We start from the raw sequence: 25,783 nt of genomic DNA on the forward strand, positions 1-25,783 counted from the left end.
GCATGTATTAAATACTTAGGAATGTGCCAGTGTAGGAGAGGTATAATTTTATGTTTACCCTCTTAGGGTCTTTGGCTGCTCTTGAGAATTGACATCAAACAGATTAACAGGTGAAAAGTGCACAAATTTATTTAATACGTTTTCTTATACCTGCTGTTTTTCAAGTCCCTTTGGCTCAAAATAATCCTTATGCCAAAGTGACATATTTGGGAGTGGCATCTTCTGCTTCCCTTCATCAGGCATTGTTTTAAGCATTTTACCTAAGTCACCTCACTTAATCCTCACTATAGTCTGTGAGAAAATTTTATACAACTACTGGGAGAAATCGTCAACTCTACCATCATAGTAACAGATTCCAAAATACTCTTCTCAGTTACAGAGGAAGCTCGCAAAAAATTCATTGAAGATACAGAGGATATTAACAACACACTAACAAGCTTCACTTAGTGGTCATGTATAGACTTCTTCAACTATTAGAGAATCCCAGTGTATGTACAATGTTTTAAAATGATTTACTACGCCATAAATCAATTCAGAAATGTACTCTCCATTTCACAGATGAAGAATCTGAGGTACGGAAAAGAAACCTGAATAACTTTTCAAAGAACATGGAGCTAGTATGTGGTAGAGCAGGGCATAAACCCAGACAGCCTGCCATTCTACTACATTATCAGTCATATTGGTTTTGTTACAGGTGGAAAGCAAAGAGCTGGTCTTTAAGATATAATTTAAACTTATATATCAGAAGAAAGGGCTAGAGATTAAATCTGATTTATTAGATTATATTTTGACACAAAGATGTTGCCAATTTGAGATTAACCAATTGCAGTGTTATGCAACTTAGAAGCTAGACTTAGAAGAAAACAATTTAAACCATAAATTAAAAGTAGATTTAAATAATTGCTAAGTGTTTAAATAGCAAGAGAAAAGCAAGAATGACATAGTTTGAGCTATTACCTTAAATTAATTTTCTTTAATAACTCAAACCTGAATTATTAATCATATTTAGGACCCATGTATTAAATAAGACACCCACTGGTGTTTCATGGTCACATCAAACTCATCACTTCCAAAACTAAACTCATAAATGCCTCCTTCCATCTGCTCCTTCCTCCTCTGCTGTTCTCTGTCTCCATCTATGTCACCACTACCCACACATCCCATTACTTAAATTAGACACCTGGGAATCATCTATGAAATCTCTTTGCCCCCCCAACTTTGCCAAATTTGAATGAATTTATTGAATGAAGTTTCCTTAATGCCCAACTAGTTCAATGATTACAGTCAGAGAGGTTATGGAGATCAGATATTATGTTCTGCTGATGTTTTCAGTGTTTTGGTTCCTGGCCACATTATTCAATTTCCATGTACATTTGATGTTATTGCTTGAATTTTGTTTGTAGTGGTGGTATTGGTGTTGAGTGTAAATATATTCATGGAAGAGTCACTTTAGAACAGCTGAGATATTTTCTCTTCTCCATGAAGATATTGTATATGTTGATAAATAGTGTTTTGCCTTTGGCAAACACACATACTCTCAGCATTATTGCCCTCTTTAATTATGTTCCCTGGGAGGAATTAAAAACAAAAAACAAAAAACGATTTTCTGGCAAGGCAGCTTTCCTAATCAAAGACTTTCTGGATCTTAAGTAATAAGGAACTCAAATGTTTCTAACTGAAATTTATAGTGGGGCTTAATTGGGCATATATTTTAATCTCCTTTGGGGATCAAAATGCTAAATGTTACACATATGAAAGTATTTTATAAGGAACACAAAGAAGGTTTCACACATTTGATCTATTTTTATTTAAGGGAAATAACTGGTAAAGAACATATGCATGGTATTAAAAGCTTGAATAATTTATCTCTTCTTTGACTTTTAAATTACTGCTTCTTTCCTGATATTTTCATTATCATTATCTTTATGTTTAACTCAAACCTATTTCTAGCTATGGAACAATGTACATAGTTAGAATATGGAGAAAGGTGCCTTGGACAGATAAGCTGGGGGCCTGAGTTCATCTAAATTCAAAATAGTATTTTAACATTTAGATGAACCTTGACCCCTAGCCTCCCACCCAGGAAGAGAGTTATCAGAAGAATTATGGATTGAGTTCCAGGGGTGGCCTTTCATTTAGTAGGCAGGAGAGGAAGGAGGAATTAGCTGGGAAGTTCAAAGAAAACCAGAACTGGACAGTATAAGCATTTAAAAAAAATAGATTTTATTCAGGACCATTGCAATAGGGAAAATGTGACCTCAGTATACAACTGGTTTCAATTTCTAAATAGCCAAGGAGCAGGGTGGGGGTCAGTGGGTGGAAAATACTACGAGGAAACATCAAGAGTAAGAGGGGATTCTAGTTAAACAAACCTGACAGTATTCTTGCTGAAGGCAGATCAGAATGATCAGATACCAAAGGGCGGAGGATGAAGACCTTAACCAGATATCAAGAGTGACAGTTGTGGAAGGTGGGTGGTTCTCTCTAGAGTAAGATTCTTGCTACAAATGGATGATACAAGCTCAAAAAGACAGACACTGAGCCTAAGGTTGAAGCCTAGAGAAGGCTGACTAAAGTTAGTCAGGGAGAATTTTTTTTTTTAAGTAGGTTTCCAAAAGAACCAGGAGAACAGGGATATCTGTTGTAATGAAGGCTAAAAAGAAAGTTCCAGGATTTAGACTAGCAAATTGAATTAATATGGTCATGTCACAATTCTAAATTTATCAATTTCTTTCAAATCTAGCATCTATGTTATGTTTGTATAATTATAAGTTGGGAAATTATTAATTCAGTCATCCTAACTTACCTGTCTCCATTTTTAAAAAATAGGATCACCATTATCTCACTGTCAAAAATCTCTGGTTCATCTTTGACTTTTCCCTCATTCTCATCCTTCTTAATCAGCCCCTCACTTGGTCTTGGTTGTTTTTCCCCCCAGTACTTTCAAACCCCTCTTTCTAACGTCCTCTAGACCATCCTCCTAGTTCAGGCCCTCCCTGCCTCACACCTCAGCTGCTGCAGTAGCACCCTTATCAATGTTCGTACCACAGGCTAACCTCATTCCAGAATTCTATTTTGCAAACTATCCTTAGATTAACCTCCCCAAAATACCATTTCTGATATGTTTTTAATAGTTTATATTTGTTGAGTCCTTCTGTACCAAACACTATAAGTGTGCTATTTTACTAAATTCCTATAACCAATTTTAAGGCATCATTTCTACACTGAAAATGAGAAAACTGATCATTAGAGAGTTCGAATAACCTACTAGAGGTCACAGAAACTAAGTAGAAAAGTCCGTCTCTAAAACCTGAGCCCTGATCTGTTATTGCATAGTATTTTCTGTAGTCATATTAAAAAGACAATGATGACTAGACTCCAGGACATAGAGCTGGGTAAACCCACCCAATGGGCAAAAGTTCATTCAAGATTTTTAAACTGGAGATGAGGACAAATGTGATCAGATGGCAACTGGATTAACAGGATTAGAATCTGGGGTGATCTTTGTACCCCTGATCTATTTCCTTTCATGAGCTCTGCTATGAACCCTTGCCTTATAACATGTACTGTTCTTTTTGCATGAGACAGTATTACTGAATTTCTCTATCTCACAAATCTTTTTCTAGACAGTCACTCCTCCAGGGTCACCTTTCTGAAGAAGGAGTAAATCTTTCCTCCATACCCCAAGAGCCTATATTGTGCTGAGAACCTGTCACATTGCATGCTGATTCACATTCAATTTGCACAAAATCTTGTTGAGACAGAGTTATGTGACTTGCTTGTCTAGGTTTTATCTGGATCCTCTTTGTGTTACCAGTGTCTGTTGACCTAGTAAATGCTCAATAAATATGTAATGAGTACATCAACTACTTTTATCTGTTTATATGTTTTGTTTTATTGGAAAGATTTAAAACTCCTAGATAACAGGAATTGTCTTTTTCATGCTTTTGTGTCCCCCTTAATACCTAGCAAAGTGCATTACATGGAAAATAAAAGTACTTGATTTATTTAATAGTTCTTCATTTTTTGTTTTCCTCATTTCATTTTGAATGCAAGATACTTTAGAGTAGGATTTTAAGTGAGTATAGTTTTGCCAGAAATTAGTATAACACCAGTCTCTTTGGAAGGCCATTTCTGCCCTAGAAACAAGATGTTTATATACTAGGTAACTCTTGTACTTTTTTGAGTGAAAATAGAGGCGGAGATAAGATTATCAACTTTTATTGAAAGTTGACTATGTAACAGGCACTATGTGATGCACTTTACAGATAATATATAATTTTATTCTCAAAATACTCTATGCAGTAGGTTTTTTTTTGCTCCATTTTACCAGTGAGCAAGGAAGATACAGAAGGTTATGTAATTTCCTCAAGGTTACACATCTAGTAAGTGGCAGAGCAGGAATTTGAACCCAGGCACCATGATTCCAAGTCTATGCTCATTCACTCAACTAATAAGAATTTTATACCCTAGTATATATCAGACATGATTTTAGGCTCTTATAGGTGATCAGTGAGTGTATACTTAATGATAATACTGTTTGAGGTCTAGTCAAAAGTATTTACAGACTGATGTATTAAAAAAAGTATATTATTTAGTGGTGATTGACTCATTTCAATGAAAAAAATGATTTGTCTAAAGCATCCATTTTTAATTTTCAAATGTTACATGCTGTACCAGTGCATCCTCAATTAAAAGAAAGCAATTGCAAAGTGACTAGGAAATAGTCAATTATTGTTCAAGCTGCCAAAACTTCAGGAATTAGCATTCTAAAATTTGCAAAAATGTTAAGCTAAAAAAAAGAAGTAATAAAACACTCTTTCAACTGCTTTTGAAATTCTGCCAGATATTAGTAATTGTATTATAATTTAACTTTTGGAATCATAAAATTTTAGAGTTGGATGGGAACTTCAGGATTATCTGTGCCAACTTTCTACTTAGTGCCAGTGTTCACGCGCATTTTAAAAATGAGCTTTGACAAACGTTCCTCTAACATTTTTATAGAGTCAATAGAAAGTTAATAGAATTTTTTACACTATTACATAACTTTGTTCCTTTGGCTAGTAAAATATTAGAATACATAGCCAATCCAGTCCAGCAGGGTCTCTTGTCACTCTTTTCTGGGTCTTGCTTATGCCCACATTTCAGGGCTCTGCTTGGTGCTTAGAAAGCTTTGTCCCATTGACTAAATCCAGCCCATTTCCTGGTGGTATAAATAAATGTTACAAAAGCACAGCCACACATGATCTTTTATGTATTGTCTATGGCTGCTTTTGTACCAGAAAAGCAGAGCTAGGTAGTTGTAACAGAAACTGTATGGTCCACAAAGCCTGAAATATTACTCTCCAGCCCTTTGAGAAAACACTTAACAACCTCTGCTCTCTTAAGTATTGCAGCTTTTTATATGTTTTAACTCTTATTATTGCTATTTTCCTTCATTATGTAGAATAAAATGATCATGGTAGATTTAATATAAACATGAAGAGCCTACACGTGGATTGACTTTCTTCTCATAATTGTTAGTAATTTTTCTCTCTTTCCTTTTCTTCTTTTCTCTCTTACACACACACACACACACACACACACACACACACACACACACACGCACGCTTTTTCCTAAAGAAAATAAACTGGGCACCGTAATGATCTTTATTTCTTTCTTTGGAAAGGCTGAATGTCAGTGATTGCCCTATACAAATGACATAGTCACATCATATATTTCTGAAAAAAGACAGTAATTATGATCATTTAAAGTCATAATTAATATCATATATGCTGTGACCGATTTTTAATAGAATTGGATGTAAGTAAGATTTGCATGAAGATTATTTTCAGTAAATCTTTCTCCATGTGGCCCCTGCTATCTAACCACCTTTTCTCATGATCTTTTCTACATTTCCCATGCTACTTCCTTACCAAACAAGGTAAACGAATTCTTCAGTTTTTGCAAAAAGCCGCTTCTTGCTATTCTTCTTACTTCAACACTTTTTAGTCTTTTCCTTGCCTCCAGTGTCCTCCTTTAGGTGTTTGCTGAAATACCATAGTAGCCTTCCCTGACTACCCTTTAATGCCTACCTCAGCTCTGTTTTTGTGACATTTATGACACATCACAATGTGCAGTTCTCTCATTGTTCACCTCTATGTTGTGTGTGTGTGCACATGAGGAGAGGTAGTACCTGCCCTTTCTACTGGAATGTGAACTTCACAAGGTCAAGGACTGAATCTGTTTTATTCACCGTTTTTCTAATATCTAAAGAGTAAGTGCTCAATAAATAAATACCAAATGAATGAATGTTCTAAAATTATAAATGTTGAAATGGTAAGAAATATTAATGCACATTAAAATATCATTGAGGTCTTTACCCAATTTTGTGGATACCACTTATGCATTCATTTACTAATAGATCCTTATCATTGAATAATTATTATTCCAGGTACTGTCTGTGTACAATGCCTCTTTTCTTCTTCATTCAAGGTGATGTAGATGTATTTTTATCAGTGATGGCTCTGGAATTGAATCATTCAGAAAATCTGGAAACTAGGAAATAGTGTTCTGTTTATATAACTGAGAAGGTGTTTTTGTTTGTTTGTTTGTTTATTTGTTTTTAGATTACACGGGACTTTAAAATCAACCTGAAAGACCAACAGGGAGAAAAAAAACTGTTTGTTTGATGTTCTTGTAATGAAATTGAATGGACTCAATAGTTTAAATCACAGTGTTTGAGAAGGTTTGGATATGGTAGAAAAGCAGTCAATGATTGTGTGATTAAGCTTTTCCAAGAAAATATAATAAGGCATCTAGTTAGCTTTTTCTGAATAGTGTCCATAATGTCCTATTTACTTATGTAATAAATAGTTCAGGATATTACCGATTATGTTGTATTATTAATTGTTGGAAATAATCATTTAAGACTTTGAAAAATTATAGATTTTATAGATTCTTATATAATAATTTCTTCAAATCTCTGTTTTAGAAAGGAGAAATTATTTTCCTTAGGAATCACAGCTTTTCATGGAATTGCTGCAAACTGAGTCCCATAGTCCTGACACTCCTGCGTAAGCCATTGCCAAAGTTGGTTTGACATCAGGTGGAATGTTCAGGTGGATAGAGTGGTCAGAGGCAATATAAAATAGTCCATTTCTCATATATCTTTCTTGGTCTTCCCATTTGACAGATGTCTCAGGGAAGTCCACAGCATTTTTTACAGTCATAAAGAACTGTGTGTCTGTGAGAATGCAGACTGGAGTGTGAAAATGATGGACCAGTGTGCCTGACAACTCTTCATTGAAGGATGAACCATATTTCCTACCCTTTTCTTCATGGTTAATGAGAAGTAAATGAGTTGACCAACATGGCCCAGTACAATATTTATAACCAAAAAAGAGACAGAATTCTGAGATGTTATTTACCATAAGTAGTACTTTTCCTGTCAGCTGCATGTTTGACCAACCCATGATATATGTATTAATACTTTAGTTTTACAATCACAAGATCTTTATGGTTCCTCTTAAACATTAAGAAACTTTAAAGGCTCTTCCTTTCTTCATCTCCAAATACCATGGCTAGTTTTTCTTTTTGTGGAACTTATCAAAAGGACGTCTTTATTTCTTGTGCTGCATACAACGAGTAGTAATTTAGCAGCCATGTTTCTGTAGCGCTTCTTTTGTGATTTTATTAATTAGGTTTGGATACCACAATTATGATAGCCTTAGACTGCAGTTCTGCTCTCTACTCCCTACCCTACCAAGCCAAAAAAGCTTCTGTACACTCTATAATCTCTTTATTATGAATTTACCCTTAATTTATTCTAGAATGATGAGAACAACCTTTAGATAGAAAATTTGCAGGAATTTTGGAAAAACTACGAGTAAAAAGACTTAATTTCCAATTTTTCCCACCATTTGGCAATTCAGTTGGGTTGTCGGAGTACCATAATCTTCTGTGGCCCAAAATGTCATATTGAAAGTCAAGAGATCTTAGATTTGTTTCTAGCTTAATCATTGATTCTGCATGATCTTACACATATATTTTACCCTCCTTTTAGTAAATGTGTCTGGTTTTAGAGCATTTGGGAATTAACTTGGATTTTTGCTGATATCATGTTCCATTCTCCTACCTCTCTGTGCTAACATTATCTTTTAAGGATCAGCTTATCTTTGTAAGGACTCTGCTATTTCTGTTGTTTCTGTCATGACTTTCTATTTGCTGGAGACTTTCTTCTCCACTCATTTGACTAGCATAAGGATATTGAAAGTAGTATAATCATATTTGCACATGTGAAATCAGCAATTGCAAGAGATACACAATTGCCTCTAGTGACATAGAATGCTGTTATAGAACTTAATGGTGTCCTTGGGAGAAATATTATGTAGCTTACAAAGGAAGAAAGAGTTCCATTAAAAATAATGTTTACTCAAACTCAAAATGCTTTAAAAACTCAGTCTTGCTGTGAACTATTGTATTCAGTGATTTCTTTTGATATGAATCTATTTTATAGAGTCTTGAACCATGTCAAATGAATTTTCTAGATTTTTTTTCCACTGTGATCAGATGATTTAAATTAATTGAAAGCCAATAAATTACATATGCAAACTTTTAAGTAATGTTATTTGCTTTGCCATACCTGGGATAGGTATCTTTAAAATCTCCTGTTTCAGGTCTTATTTTCTCAGGTTTTAATTTACTATTATGTCAGAAAATAAATTAACAATAAAATAGAATGTTTTTATTAAGTTTACGAGGGTGACATTGGTTAATAACATTGTATAAGTTTCAAGTTTTCAATTCCATAATACATCATCTACATATTGCATTATATGCTCATCACCTAATGTTTAGTCTCCGCTGTCACCATAACTTTGACCCCCTTTACCTTTTTCATCCTCCTCCCACCCCTTTCCCTCTGGTAACCAACCACCTTCTGTTGTCTATGTCTATGAGTTTGTTTGTTTGTAATTAAATAGGATTTTAATGTCTGTTTTCCTATTTTATAGCAAATATGTGATCCTCACACTTGTACTCAATTATGCTTCAGATAATTTTTTTTTCTGAAAAACCATTATCAAGGTGATTGCTTAATGAATACACTAGTGTAGCAGTACCAACTGTGCTCCTTGATATCGATTGATATTTCTTTTTCTTTTTAGGTGAGGCAACCTTTGGTTGACCTCACAGATTGCAAGGACCTTATCAGCTTACAATCCCTTATTTTTTTATTTTTCACACCTACAGCACCTGGTCTTCCTAGGTGGTCTTCCATCCAAGTACTAACCAGGCCCGACCCCGCTTAGCTTCCAAGATCAGATGGGATCAGGCTTGTTCAGGGTGCATGGCTATAGACATCAATTGACATTTTTTGTTTCATCAATGAGTCAACTAAATAAATGTTTCCACATGTTTCCTTTACTGTCATTCCTCTGATCTTAGTTCTTCCTTTTACTTACTTTTCCTCTGCCCTCTTTTCCTTGTTACTCTTCTCTAACCCTCCATTTCTGCAGTAAAATTTGACTCATGATTACAAGAAGAGCGTTAATAGTCAACACCAAGATATGGTGGGAAGAAGAGATTAGTTTTTTTTTTCTTTTAGACATTTATTGTTTTAAAATGTTATCGGGTGCTAATCTATTTTCTCAGCTATTAAACCACATCCTACTTTGTGAAGAGTGAATGCAGGTGGGTGGGTGCGTAGCTTTTGAATTATATTGAGGATGCATGGTAGCCCACCTTGTTTATATATTTGGCTCAGATAATTTCTTCTAGTTTCTCTTCTGAAAGGATGTAATTGTTCTTAAAAATTTCAACTGAGATTACAGTTTTGGTCAAATGACTAAGAATACAAAAGTATCATTAGGCAAATCTTTGCCTTTAAAGTAGAACTAAAAGGTTACTGCTGTAAATACACAGAAAAATCAAGTGAAGCAAATTCGTCCTCTGGACATACTGTTATACTACCTTTTGCTATGAGGGGGAGAAGGTTTTGTTAATCTGGAACAGCTATCTGTAGAGCATTTATCCTTTTTAGAGGTTGCCTTTGAAAAGTTTATTTGATACCTATCTATCTGGGTTTCTATGATTTAAAAATAAAAAATCTTTCGGCACCACATGTAACCACCGTTAGAGTAACGGCTTGCCACTGTGAGGTTGCACAGTAGACTTGTGGCAGGTCAGAGAAAAAGCCATTTTGTGGTTTTAAGCAGCTTATATATCTTAAAAGTATCTTTCAAGAAAAAAGGCATCCCTGTGTTTTTAGAACTATAATGCATGGCTAAATATAGAGAGAGACATACAAATATGCTATATATTTATAGTGTACATGTATATATTTATATATGTGTAAATGTAAATATATACACATACATATATTACATTTGGACAACTGTATAATCAAAATAAATAGATATGGAGATGTTTAAAAATGTGCAAGCATTTTATGTATTTGTGCACACAATTTAACAGGTTAATCCTGGGATGGCTCTTTTATGAGCTTTGTATTTTACAGAGAGATGTGGTCATAGAAGTTGTCTCTGCAATCATGAGCATATGAGTTTGTGCACAGCTGAGATTCCTGTCTCAATGACTGCACTGAAAGGCAGTACAAAGTCAGCTCAGAGACAAAGTGTTTAATAATGGTAGAGAGATCCGCTATATCCATCTTTGCAATGGCTTTTATTTATTTGTTAATATGACTCCCCACTCTCACCCATGAGAGGGTTCACTTACAAAAAGCTACAGCTGTGTCCCTGTTCTGCGCATTATCTTGGCCAGGTGCTTCTAATTGCAGGCTTCCATCTAGAAGCCCAACCCAGCTGTGCTGGGATTGATTCCTGCCACAGAGGAAACTAAAGAGAAAGTCTAAACTAGGTCAGAAAACTGCCTCACTCATCAAGTCTTTTGGCCTCCGGCTTGTGCCCTTATTTCCTTCTTTGCTGCCACTTTGTCCCTTGGTCTCTGCGGTTCCAGATTTTTGTGGCTCCAGTAACTCTGACCCTATACAGGTTGTAGCTTTCATACGTGACCCAGCTCCAGGTTTTGACTTTGGGACAAGTGCTTGGCCACAGACCAAGTCATAAACAGCAGTAAATCTCTGACCAAGAAATAAATTTCTCCATACCTAGTCTCACTGTTTTGTCGACTTATATCTAGTTTCTTCAGGGTCCCTCAGTTTTCCTTGTGATTAAAGTTCATTGTCATTATCATTAGAATTGTCAATTCTTTTTTTTTTTTTTTTTTGAGCCACAGCTCACCCTTCCCGGGATTATTATACTTCCTTGTAGACCTGCCTCCTTAATTTCCATTATTCCAGCCCTATTTCTACACAGCTAGATGTGGGGTCTGGGTCTTTTGCTAATATTGTCTAAGTCTCTGCAATCCATTGCAACACAATTTGAGACTAGTCTGTTTCTAATGACTGGAATGCTCCTTTCTTTAATGTAGCCAATTGCTCTGCATCTGTTATGATTCAGCTCAGGTATCAATTTATGAAGTCTTCTCTGGCCTCCCCTTCTACCCCACAGCCCCACTGCTAGGCTGGGCTAGATGCCCATTCACTGTGTTCTCCTGATGACCTAAGCATATTTCAAATATATGCATTGAATTATATTATGATTATCTATTTAATTATCTGTCACCTCTTCTCACACACTTACTTGTCTGTGTGTCTCCTGGTGCCTGGTACAAGTATATGCTTTTAAAATGTTTCTTGAGTAATTAATGAGTCTTCAGACTTATATTCCTATGTGCTAAGTCTACATACAATAACTGACCCTTTGCCTTGCTCCAATTTATCTACCTCTAAGCTTCATCCAACTCTCACTGGACTTCACTGGCCATTGTCAGTACATTAGCTATGACATTTGACCACTAACCTAAACTTCATGGCTTGCTTTCTTGGTGCCCTTTGACCTGATTCTCATGTGCCTTGTCTTGCTTATTAACTCTGGCTAGTGGTGGATGATCTCCAGTAAGGTCCATTGAAGTTTCTACTACAATTAGCAATGGCTGAAAGCCTGGGACAGATGTCATTTCTATCTCAGAATGGGAAATAATTCATATCAAGATAATGTGATTCTCATGAACTCTATACCCTTGAAAGAATATACCAAATACTAGACCTTCTTCCTTAAGAGGAAAATAAAAAGTATTGAATGAATCACTTTCAACACCTTTAATGGTGATTAACAAGATAGCAAAATATTTTATGGTGAAGGTCTGAAAATTCAAGGTCATTATTTCAAAATGAGCAGGTGGTGTAAACCTGGACCCAGGCTCTGCATGGGATCAAAAGCTATTTTGGACCATGTGAGCCAGAGTTGCTATTCTGTCATTGTTTGTAGATCTGGGGCCCAAACCATGGGTGACCTTCCTTTCCTCAATCGCACTAAAATTCAAAATTCTAAGTTATTTATAGTTTATGAGATATAATTACTTTTAGAGACAGTATTCAAACATTTTTTTCAATAATATTACATGTTGGTAGTATTCATTTGGGGGACAAAATCATCCCACACATTGTCATCAGAAATCTGCCTTGTATACAGCATTCTGTTGGTATTTTTCTCAAAATCTCTGTGAGAGGTTGTGCTTAGACTAAGGCACCAAGGGAGGGAGAGAGTGACCTTCACTTTTTGTATTCCCAGAGCAATGTCTAACGAAATTCCACGATCATTCTCATAACTCTTAGGTCATAATCTGTTCAGCCAGTAACTCCAGTTATTCCTTCGTGATTAAAGAGGAAAAACAACATATCTAACTGCTTTGTCCACTGGGCACTTAGGATCATTTGGGAATATTAGTTTAGCATTACTTAAGATATCATTTTTGGTATGTTTCTGCCAGAACATTTCTCTCCCAAATTATGAGTATATTCTTTTAAAATCTACCCATCTTTTTTTCTATTTCAGGGTCTCTGAACTCACTGTTCTCATGGTCAATTCCTTCTCACTCTCAGGTCTCAGATTTATCTCTTCAAGAAAGCCTTCCTTAATGGCTCTAACTAAAGTGCCCCAGTCTCCGCCTCATCTCACCGTACCCATTATAGGCACATTCTATCACATCAACCTATTTACTTCTTTCATAACACTCACCATAACCTGAAACTGCCCTGTGTTTTTTCACTCACTGGCTGTCTGTATGCACTTTCTCCAGCCATTGCTATAAGAATGTGAGCATTGAGAATGGGAAACATGTTTATCTTGTTCTCTGCTATATCCCCAGTTTCTACCAAAGAACTCAGCCTATTATAGGCATTAAATACATATGTTTGTTGAATGAATAAATGAAAGAAAAACAAAGGGGATATAGGGTAAGAGAAGGGTAAGAGAAGGAGGGGGAAAGACAGGGACTAAAAAAGGAGAAAAGACAGGCAGACAGGCAGACGTTATGAGACATTTGTTTGCACGACTGAGTACTTCGAATATGGAAGAAACGGAACCTGTAAAAATGGTGGCCAATTACTCTGCCATTTTTTTTTTCTCTTTTGTCAGGAGAACTCTTCAGACCTCCCTAGCTACTTTGAGCACAGATCTCATTCTTGCCTGTCAATCATTGCTCAACTGACACTACAGATTTTATAATTACCAGTTATCTCTCAGCGATTCACTTCGAGATTAAGCTGTGGACAATGGTTACGAAAAGTGAAGAGTGATGTGAACTTCTCCTTTTCATATTGGCATTCTGTCATGACATGGATTACATACAGAGCCTGTATTGTCTAGATTGTTTCCTTTGTGATGAAGGCTTTAGCTTCAGCCTTTTCACTAGTGATGCCATCTGATGACTTGTAGCAATTAATTGAGCACTCTGATATATTTAGTAGCAGCTCACTGCTCTTTTTAACAGTTGCCAACATAGTATGAACAACCAAAGGCTTAATTTTATGGGTGCCTTTCAAGCAGTTGATGGTTTTTAAAGGTCTCTTAAAAATAGCATTATTATAATTAATCTTCATTAGTTTTCAGTCAAGGTAAATATTCATTTTCAAGATAGTGATTGTGTTGAAGAGAATCTTTCAGTTAAACATGAACTGTAATTCAGAACATTTGCTTTTATTAATTCAGCAAGCCCCTTCTGCTGCCAAAAGATTTTTTTTTGTCAATAGCTTTTTTTTTTTTTACCTGAAAGAGATACTTAAAATTCAGTCATTGTATCAAATAAAGAATAGGTGCATATGTCAAGTAATTTCACCAGTGAGGATATTTATATCCAAATGATGTCTCATTTCACAGGAAATCTTATCAAAAGCACAAGTTTTATCACATTGTTATTGGATTAAAATATGAAAAGAGAAAATTTCCAGTTTAATAATGATCTAAGTCTTTGTGGGTAGATAAGCTACTCATCCAGACATAAAATAAACAGATTTTTTAAAGAGAATTTTTTCTAATGAAAGGAGTGAGGGTTACAATTTGGGAACCCTGGATTCTATTCTAGCTCTGCCACTAATCACTGTATATCCTTAGGCAATTATCCTCACTATATGTCCTTATTGATAAGAACATTCCGGCCACTTTCCAATGAGCAAAAAATGCTATTATAATTTCAATAGCATTGTGAAACAATAAAATGATATTTAAATAGAAACCGATTTGAGAAGGTATGAGCTTTTCTCTGTCCTATAATGCACTGATTATTGATGGCTTGATCATTTAATACTGAAAAAAAGTTATTGATATATAAAAAACATGTATGAAAGAAATAGAAGTTATCATCTATGTCAAGAAAAAGAAAAGATTATTCAAAAGGAGTCATTATTTGTATTTGCATTATTTATAATGTAATAAAATAAAAGAATAAAAGAGTGAGGATCACTGCAGATTCTCTTCCCAACAGGCAATTTCTTATTTCTTCAAAATAGTCATTTAAAGGGAACTGTCCTAAAGACATAGAGCAAATAAAGAAATACTTATTCAAGAAAAAGAGAAAATCTCCTAAATCTCCTTTAAGGCAAGCATCTGTAGCTTTTCAACTATGGCTCCCCCTCCTACCCCATGTTCTGGATACTTTAATGCAACAGGTGCAACCAAGAAAATTGGGATCCCTCTTCCCTCTGGCTCCCAGTCTGGGGCCACACTTTCACCTTAAGAAGTACAGGCTGCCAACTTTCTCATTTCATCCAGCCCCATCTTGCAAAAGCTCAATTCCAGGCAAGTGTGACAAGACTCAATTCCAGGCAAGAGGTCCAAGACTCCTTTCCTCCACTTAACCCCATTTGTAAGACAGAAACTCTACCCCAAGTAATGCAAACTGAGAATGCAAGTGCCCTGACTGGTATCTCACTCCAGCTCACTTTTAAGGCTGAGGTTCTACACAACGAAAAGCAAGCCAGATGATGAAGGCCCATTCTGTCACCCTATTTGCTGGTGAGACAGGCATCGCTCTGGGAAAAGTAAGCCACTTTCTTCTGCCCCAGCTCTCGTGTGGTACTTTGGAGGTTCTGCCAAGGGAAGGAGTGGTCTCAAGAATGATGAACTCCATGTCACTGCCTGAGGGAGCTGACTTTATTTGGAACAGAGCATGGAGAATTCCATACCTAAGGACATTGTCAAAAGCAATGAACATCTTGGTAGAGAGCAATTAAGAAGGCACATATAGCTCCATGAAACAAACAGGAACCAGCAAAATGGCAGAGCAATCAGAAGTTTAACAGAGAGAAACAATGGAAAGAGGTAGCCAAGAAGAGCCCTCCTGGGTACAAATGCTAAGTAAGCTGCACGCATTTGGTAGCAATCAGAGCTGGATGTGACAGACTTGAAAACATCCCATAAACTACACACAGATCAATAATCAGAGGGCAGAGGCCTCACTGTTACTATGGGTTTCACCCAAAACTAGCTGAACAAAAATATACATTGACCCAGATGCAACTCATAAGAAAGAAGGCTTAAGAACAAAATCGCACCTGTCCCTGTCAGTCTGAAAGACTGTGTGCATAAATAAGATAGAGCCTTCTCAGGGGTGCTGGGAAAGGAGAAATCCAGGGTAGTAGTCTCTGAATGTGGAGGCAACCACATAAGCTACTACTGTGGTAGCAGCAGCCTAAAAGCTACACACACATCATATGGTAAAGAATAATAAAATAACTGGTTGACAAGAGCAGAAGCACGACCTCTGACCAATAAGTGGCTTATGCTGTCCCAGGAGAAATCCCTCAGTAGCCAGGCTGAAGGAGATAACAAGAAGCTATTGTATACATGTATTGTGGGTTGGGGGGAAGAGATTTCAAGTCATTAAATATATACATAACTGAGAAAACAGTAAAAATAGTGGGGAAGAGGGCAGTCAGTATAGAGAGATGCTACAGCCTATTATTCAGAATGTCAAGTTTTCACCAAAAAATTAAAAGACATGTAAAGAAACAGAAAAGTGGAACTCTGTGTTAGTTTGCTAGGCTAAACAACAGCAATTTATTTTTTTTTAAATTATAGAGGCCTGAAGTTCCAAGATCAAGGTATCAACAGAGTTAGTTTCTCCCAAGACCTCTCCCCTTAACCTGTAGATGATCATCTCCCTCCACAGTCTTTATGTGGTTTTCCCTCTATGTGTGTGTATCTATCCCAATTGCTTTTTATAAGGACACCAGTCATATTGGACTAGGGCACATCTATATGACCTCACCTCATTTTACTTTAATTACCTCTTTAAAGACCCTCTCTGCTAAATATAGTCACATTCTACAGTACTATGTGTTAGGAATTCAACACATGAATTTTAAAAAGAAAACAATTCAGCCTATAACGCACCTATAAACAAGGAATAGAAACTGTTTTTGAAGGTGCCCATAAAACTGACTTAGCAGACAATTACTTTAATCATTATAAATATATTCAATGAAATAAAGGAGATCATGTCTAAAGAATTACAGAAAAGTATGATGACTATGTCTCAAAAAAAATCAATAAAAGGAGAAATTATAAATAAGTTCCAAATAGAAATTCTGGACTTAAAAAGTACAATAACATAAATGAAAGAATGACTGAAGAGACTCAGTAAGAGATTTGAATTAACAGAAAAAGAATCACTGAAATTTAAGATATATCAATAGATATTATGTACATCATTCAGCATGTCAATTTATGTACATAGGAGTACCAGAAGGAAAGGTGAAAGAGAGAAAAATTTAAAAAATTCGAGGAAATAATATCTGAAAACTTTTTAATTTTGATGAAAAGCATTAATTTACAAATCTAAGGAGCTCAGTAAACTCCAAGTAAGAGAAATACATATATACATGCTTAGACACATAATAGTCAAAATGTTGAAAGACAAAGAGAAAATCTTGATAACAATAAAAGATAAATGATTCATCACATACAAGGGAACCTCAATAAGAGTAACATTATAATTTTTAAAATTGTCAATCATGAATATTTATCTAGCAAAATTATCTTTGAAAAAAATCAGGTCAAAATAAAAGCAGTCCCAGAAAAACAAAAACTGTTTGTGACCTAACTTATAAGAAATACTAAAGAAAGTTCTTCAGGCTGAATCCCTAGGGAAAAAAAAAGAGTGCTAATAAAGGTAATTATGTAGGTAAATATAAAAGACAGTATAATTGAATATTTGCTCCCTTCGCTTCTCTAAACTGATTTAAGAGCAATTGAATTAAATAATATGCATATTATGGATTTATACATGTAAAAATTTAATACATTTGACAATAAAAACATAGAGAAGTCAGATAAGAACAAAGCTTTGGTGAAATAATAAAATGACATCAGTGGTAGCTCAAATCCACAGGAAAAAAATGAAGGGAATTAGAAATGGTATAAAAGAAGGTTAATATAACAAACTGTTTGAATATATACTTACTCTTCTTTCCTCTCAGTTTCTTTAAAAGTCAGAGATTATATAAAATAATAATTGTAACAATATATTGTTTCATTTGTAACACAAATAACCCAAAACATATAAATAATAGCACCAAAGAAAGAGGAAGGGATTAGAGCTATATAGAGTATTTTTTTATTTTACTGTAATTACTTATGAAAAAATCTGAAGTAGAGTTTGACAAGTTAAAATGTATATTACAAACACTAGATCAGCAAGAAAATAATACAAATGTACATATAGAAATAAAAAATTATTAAAAGAAATAATATATACTTGAAAATATCCATTTAATACAAAGAAAGCTATAAAGGAAAAACAAGTAATAAAGCAAATATGAGACATAGAAAATGAAAAAATAGCAGCTAAACATTCAAATGTTAAAATTATATTTAATATAAACAATACAGTCAAAGGCAGAAATTTGATCAGATTGGATGAAAGAGATCCAACTATATGCTGTGTATGAGAGATACACTTTAGGTTCAAAGATACGAATAGGTTGAAGACAAATTAAGGGTAAAGACATCCCTTTCAACCTTAAGAAAGCTGGAGTGGCTATATAGGTCTGAGACTAAACGTTGCTAGAGATAATTATGGGTATTTGGGTATTTTATAATGATTAAAAGGTCAGTCCACAGGAGGACTATAACAATTACCAACTATATGCACCTAACAACAGATTCTTAATATACTAACAAAACTGACAAAATTAAAGGGAAAAATGTGCACTTCATGAAAATGTTTATTCTGCTGCTATTGGGAGGAATGTTTGATAGATATGTTAGGTTTAGTTGGTTTATACTGTTGATAAAGTCTGTGATTTTCTTAATTATCTTCTATTTAGTTATTCTATCCATTATTGAAAGCAGAATAAACATTTTCATGAAGTGTGCATGAAACATACTCAAAGATAGACCATATGGTAGGCCATAAAACAAGCTTTAGCAAATTTAGAGAACTACAATTATGAAAACTATTTTTGCTGATCATAACGGAATTTAATTAGAAATAAACAACAGAAGGAAACTTGGGGAATTCACAAATATGGGGAAATTAAACAACACATCCTAAATAGTTAATGGGTCAAGAAAAAAATGTATAAATTAGAAAAGAATTAAAATTAAATATACCAAAGCTTACAGGATACAGCTAAAGCAGTGTTCAGAGAAAAACATAGCTGTAAATGCCTATATTAAAAAAAAGAAATATTTTAAATCTGTAATGTAAACTTTCGCCTTAAAACACGGAAAAGGGAAGAGCAAACTACTGAATGTGACTAAAGAAAATATAGAAAATTAAATAAATCTATAAAGATTGAACTAATCATTTTAAAACTTCCTATAAAGAAAATCCTAGGCCCAGATGGCTTCACTGGTGAATTCTACCAAACATTTGTGAAAAAATTATATCAATCACTTATAAACTCCTCAAATGATAGAAGAGGAGGGTGTATTTTTTAACTCGTCCTATGAGGCCAACATTCTTTTGATACCAAACCAGGCAAAGGTATGACAGGAAAAGAAAACTGTGGTCTGATTATCCTTTATGAATATAGATGCTAAAATCCTCAGGAAACACTAACAAACCAAATCCAGCAACAAATAAAAAGGGTGATACACTTTGACCTAGAGGGATTTTTTTCTAGGAATGCGAGGTTTGTTTAACATCCAAAAATTAAAAAATATGATACAGTATATAATAGACTAAAAAGCAAAAAAAAAAAAAAAAATCACATCATTTCAATAGACAGAAAAATATTTGGCAAAATCCAACAACCTTTTACTGTAACACTCAACAAATTGGGAGTAGAAAGAAGTTTCTTCAACCTGATAAAGGGCATCTGTGAAAAACCCACAGCTATTGTGGGTTTTGTATTTTAAAAGTAAATTTATTTATAGCAGAGATATTTGGAGAAAGATCCAGGTTGGACAAGGAGAATGGTGGGGTTGACTGGTATGACAAGACAGGAAGAGGAAGGATCCTGGGATTCTAGGGAGAGAGACTTCCTAAGTAATAGTAAAGAGATAAAAGTAAATTAGAGAAATGCACAGAGTTTGAAGGATGTCAGAAACAAACTCTTTATTTCAAAATATTCTCTCAAATGATTCAACTCAAAGAAAAAGAAGAGACAATTTTCTTTCCCCACATCCCCAGGATCCTGATGTCCAGTGCTGTCACTACTACAACTGTTTCATTGTTGGATAAGTAATCCTCTAGGAAACCTAGAAACCTAACCGGAATTTTCCCCCAAAAATATCATATCTCTGTGACAGGGCTCTAAACAACTAATTTAAAAATGAGCTTTGGGGACCTGACATAATCATAATTAAGAGAATGTCTGTCCACAATATTTATAACAAATGATTTGTTTTCCTAATTATGGTTTATTAAACTTAATTCTACAGTCAGTTTTTATTTCACAAACCTACACTGTGGGAATTAAATGGCTTAAGAGTAACCACCATAGCCATATATATACATATTTGTGTTTGTGTGTGCATATGTGTACATATGTATATATTATTAGATTTCTCTTATGTCCAGAAAGAGTCTATGTGTGTGTGTAAATACACAGGTGCACACACGTGTATGGATATATGTGTACCTGTGTATATATGTGTGTGTGTGCATATGTATATGCACATATACATACACTTCTTTTCTGGATGTTAGAGAAATCTTCTAATATATTAAATATATATATATAATTTAACATTCCAAGACTTAAATGCTCTCCCTAAAAAACCTAGGAAAGGAAAAAAAAAAGAATTAAAGGGTAAGGATTTAATTTTTGGAATGGCGTAAGTTAGGATTAATGACAATTAGATTCATTAGAGTTGGACTTGGATCAGTTCTGAGCTTGATAGAGGCTGGAGTTCTAGAGCAAGTGAATATAGTGAGGACAGAAATAGTTTCAGGAGTAGTAGCTCCAGGAACTCTCTCCTGGCTTTTACCTGGTGATTGTTTCATTAAGTTGGAAAGGACCTTCCACTGGCATCAAGAACTAAAAAAAAAAGAACAAATCCTGTAGGTAGCCAAGTAGTAAAGAGGGAGATCTAAAGTCAGTTAGCATTTTAGCTTCCTCTGAACATTATAATAACCGTGGGATATTTTAACACTACTCACTCACCCTGTGATAGTCAGAATTCTGAGAATGACCCTAATGAACCTCTATCTTTAATAATCTCCCCTTTGAGTGTGGGTGGAACCTGTGAAGATGAGGAGATATCATTTCTCAAATGGCAAAAGGAAGATTATTTCAGATAGCCTTAACTAACTACATAAGACCTTCAGAAGCATTAATGATGTAAAATGGCCTGAATCCCAAATAGTATATTGCTCAGTCAATCCATACTCACAGCCATTTTTCCCAAAGCGCACACCAGTTCCATTGTGAATGGTGCAGTAAGGCTTTTCAGCTGTTAGTCATGAGCTGGGCTTGGAATTAGCACAACCATTTCCAAAATGGAATCCATGATACTAAGTCTGGGTCATGGAACCAGATTTCTCAGATAGGAATTCACTGTTTACTGCCTTTGTACAATGCCAAACACTGCAGAGCCGTTACATATCTCCTTATAACTTTTACATCTCATATTATTTGTACAACAAATACAATTTTGTATTTGTACTGTAAGAGCTATGTCAAAGGTCTAGTTAGTTGATCTTTCATTTGACAGGCTTTCAACTATTTGAAGGTATATATTGGTTTCTCCTGTCTTTCCATGACTCCTTCTCTTTCCTCTAGAAGTGTTCTAGGCTACAGTGTTGCTAAAAGCTGAACACAAAGTCCCAAATGTGTCTGACCAGTACCAAGTAGAGGACCATTTTCTTCCTTAGTCTTAATACTTTTCTTTAATACATGTTGCCCTTCTTCCTTGATCGCCTGTCAGGAAAAGATGAATTTTACATCATTAAGAGCTCCAGGGCACACAGTTCCTTGTAACAACTTCCCAACACACTAAGGCAAACCCTTCCTTCCGAGATTCTGCCCGCAGGTCGATCACCTGCAGACAGCTGAGCTTCCGCTTCCCGGCCTCAGAGGCGCCTGGACCGAGAGCGGCCGTGCCAGAAACCGAGTAGCTAGACCCTGCCAGAGCCTCCGCCATCCCCGGCTTCCTGTCCCCACCACGTACTCTGCACACTTCCAGTGGCTGTAGGGGATCTGACCTCAAATTGGCCCTACCTAAGAGCAAAACGCACTCGCTTCCTCCCACCCCACTTTCCGGCCGCGCATGCGCGTCGCCCCCCCCCCCAAAAAAAAAATTGCTTTAGAATATTTTGCTACTGAAGCATATGATGAGCTCATTTTCACGAGACAGGAAATGATCTCTGAACTTGTTTTATATATAGACATATAACAAATGGCATTAGTTAATAAATAAAATTTTAAAACAAGACAAATACGAGATGCTGGATTCTTTGACTGTATAGTACATACTTTCAAGTCTTTTAGAACAAAGAAACACAAAACGAGGCAAACTTTTCATCAAAGCACTAAATTTAAAATGTAAAAAGAAAATCAAACGCGCGCGCGCGCACACACACACACACACACACACACACCATATGGAAGCATAACAAAATGAAAAGCAAATGGAATGCAATGGCCAAGTGAGTCACTTTAACTCTCATTTAGTTGTAAAGAAAGAGAGGTTAACATTGCTATCAAAATTCATTTCCGTTGTAGTTGAAGAGAGAAATCCCTCCCTTTTTAAAACAGCTTTACTGAGAAATAATTCACATATCATACAATTTACCCATTAAAATCTACGGTTCACTAGTTTTTAGTATATTTATTCACAGTGTTGTGCAACCATCACCATAATCTAATGTGAAAACATTTCATCCTTCCAGAAAGAAAACCCCAAATCCCTTTATTTATAATGGTGAGGTAGAGGGCATTGTCATCCATTTGGGGTCAAAGTGAACAAGTACATTGAGAAGAGGGGAAGTGAACAAGAGATGGATCAAGGGAAGTGTATATTCTCTGCAGATCGCACTGAACTCCTTTGCTCCTGCTAGAAGGCAGACATCTTCCAAACAGTTTTCCCTAGCAAATTTAGCTTATAGAAAATTCACTGTGTGATTCCATTTAAACCTAATGGGAGTGTCAGAGCTTATAAAAAGGTTAAATTGTGAATTACATTCCTCACCACCGGGTTCTTTCTTTCCTTTCAAAAGTGGTTCAGGCTGAAGGAGAATCTAAGCACAGTGTGTGTTTTGCTTCAGCAAAGAGGCAATTGTAATCAAGTGGTGCTGTGTTTTAGCAAGGCAATTTAAAAACAAATAACGTGTGTTGGGTTGCTTTTAGAAAAGCTTATGTAATTTTCTTTCATTTTCTTTAAGTTTCAGAGACAAGAGTGTAAAAAAAATCAAGTGCATTTTTTAAAATTATCAGAATGTGAATAGAATGGTAACTAAAAGCAAACTGCTATAACAAAATGCATGCATCTTCTCCTTTCTGAGAGTTATAAACTCAGAATTAATTTAAGAATTGACTAAAATTTGAATGATGGCCAGTACGAGCTGTTTCTTCTGTTCTCTTCCACCTCATTTCGGACCATGTTTGGGTATATCTGGAAGTCTTTAAATCAAAAACATCAAGTACCCAATTAGATATATTGTTATATTAAAAGCCTTGGTAAATATCATTCTTAAAAAATGTTATTTTTCTATTATGGAAAACATAGTTTTTGTTCTATTTTTTGTTATAAAGATAAGCAGTGTATTACTTGGTCTACAAAGTTCTGTTCCTCTGTTCCCTCTGCCGGCTAAAGAGAAGTACTACTGGCACTTCTCAGGTTTTATCTGAGCAAGCATGGGAGCACATTCTCTGGCCTTTGTGACTAAAAAAGAGCTAAAGGAAATGCAATGGTCAACATTAAAATTTGCAAAGACAAATATCTCCTACCCACTCCTACCAAGAGGAAGGAACCTCTTCCTGCACCTTCAGAATGTGGAAAGGTGGGTGACACACGTAGGACTTAGGGAAATGGCAGCTGATAGGAGAGCCTTTTTTCAGACAATGAGGTATTCATGTAATGGCTGTTAAAAGAAGTGAATTCAGAGAAGGATGTTTTTTGTGCATGTGGAGTTCTCAGGAAGGGTAAAGGATTTTGCATGACCTATATAGCTCTGTCAGTTATTTTATAGTATTGTAGGTTCTTAGCCCTGATATGTAGTTCTCTGAGTTGAAATAAGGAATCTGTCTCTTCTTCCTGCCATGTATTTAGTCTAAACTAGAAATCATAAGCAACTGCTGTTTCTTTAAAAAAAAAAAAAATTGTTTCAGTTTGATGTTTTTTTTAAGTTCAGCAGTTTTTTTTGTTTTTGTTTTTGTTTTTTAATTACTGCTTTATACCCTCCTTTCCTTTGATATTTGGATTGGGGTTAAAGAGGCAATGAACATTTTTAAATAGATTGTTCTTAAATTCTTTTAAATAGCAATGTATTTCTGTCATCTACATATTTCTTTGGGTTAACTCAAAAGTACAAAACTAAATCACAATTGCTAAGCTGAATTAAATACATTTCATTCAAAACTCAATGATAAATGAATATGATATGACTCCTCTCCCCCACCAAGAAATCATATCTAAAATTTACAAGCATATATGACACTGGGGACTTTACTACTAACTTTCAGAGTTAATGCTGCCTCCCTTACTGTGTTATGTCAAAGCTAGAGAAAAGGTGCACTTAACATGGTTATGAACTAAAGTCATGCGCCCAAGTGCCACTTCTTTGTTTGTTCTTTGTTGTATTCATACATCAGTCACTGGAACTAATGACATTTCCTGAGCATCCATCCCCTGATAGCCTGTCTCGCTTTAGAACACTGAGTACATTCCATAGCTAAAGCAAAGTCTCAGAAGATTATGCATAATGTGTGTTCTTCTTCCTTACACCACTGGAGGTTCTTTTTATGCAGAGACAATGTTTTGTTGTACCCTGCATTCCTTGCACCCAGCACAGTGCCTGACCTCCAGGATAGATGTGTATTTCTTCTTTTTTTTTTTTAATTTTAATTTTTCAATTACATTTGACATACAATATTATTTTATATTAGTTTCAGGTGTACAGCGCAGAGGTTAGACATTTATATAATTTACGAAGTTAGTCTAGTATCCATATGGCACAATATATAGCTATTACAGTATTATTGACTATATTCCCTCTGCCTATACTTTACATCCCCATGACTATTTTGTAACTACCAATTTATAATTCTTAATCCCGTCACCTTTTTACCACCTCTCCATTCTTTGTATGAGACTGTTTTTTTAAAAAATTATTTAAATTAGTTTCAAGTATACAGTACAATTGATTAGATATCTATATAGTTCATAAAACAATCCCCCCAATTGCTCCTCCCCTCCCTTGGCCCACCACCTTGCCATCATATTATATGAGACTGTTTTTGTTTTGTTTGTTCATTTTTTTTTCTTTGGATTCCACATAAAAGTGAAATTATGTGGTATTTGTCTTCCTCTGACAGACTTATTTCACTTAGCGTAATACCCTCTAAGTTCATCCATGTCGTTGAAAATGTTAAAATTTTATTTTTATGGCTGAGGAATATTTCATTGTATATACATACCACCTCTTTATCCATTTGTCTATCGATGGGCACTTAGGTTGCTTCCATATCTTGGCTATTGTAAATAGCGCTGCCATGAACATAGGAGTGCATAGATCTTTTCAATTAGTGATTTTTTTGGGGGGGGGGAATAAATAGAAGTGGAATTGCTGGGTCATAAGGTAGTTCTATTTTTAATTTTTTCAGGAATATCCAAACTGATTTCTATAGTGGTTTTAGTAATTTGCAGTCTCGCCAACAGTGCATGAGAGTTCTCTTTTCTCCACACCCTCACCAACATTTGTTGTTTGTTGATTTATTGATGATGGCCATTCTGACAGTATCCCAAGCTCCTAAATAGAAAATCTCTCTTT

General features: G+C 35.2%; 1 protein-coding gene and 1 pseudogene across 14 annotated transcripts in view; one reads left to right on the plus strand and one right to left on the minus strand.

Moving 5' to 3' along the window:
- Positions 1–25,783, plus strand: part of DLGAP1 (DLG associated protein 1) — a 782,830-nt gene that overhangs the window by 286,236 nt on the left and 470,811 nt on the right. The gene's annotated exons all lie outside the window — the stretch shown is intronic.
- On the minus strand, positions 9,224–9,341 carry LOC118610374 (annotated as a pseudogene).

The sequence above is a fragment of the Rousettus aegyptiacus genome, unplaced genomic scaffold, assembly GCF_014176215.1.
Source record: "Rousettus aegyptiacus isolate mRouAeg1 unplaced genomic scaffold, mRouAeg1.p scaffold_m13_p_12, whole genome shotgun sequence".
In the NCBI taxonomy this organism is placed as follows: Eukaryota; Metazoa; Chordata; class Mammalia; order Chiroptera; family Pteropodidae; genus Rousettus; species Rousettus aegyptiacus.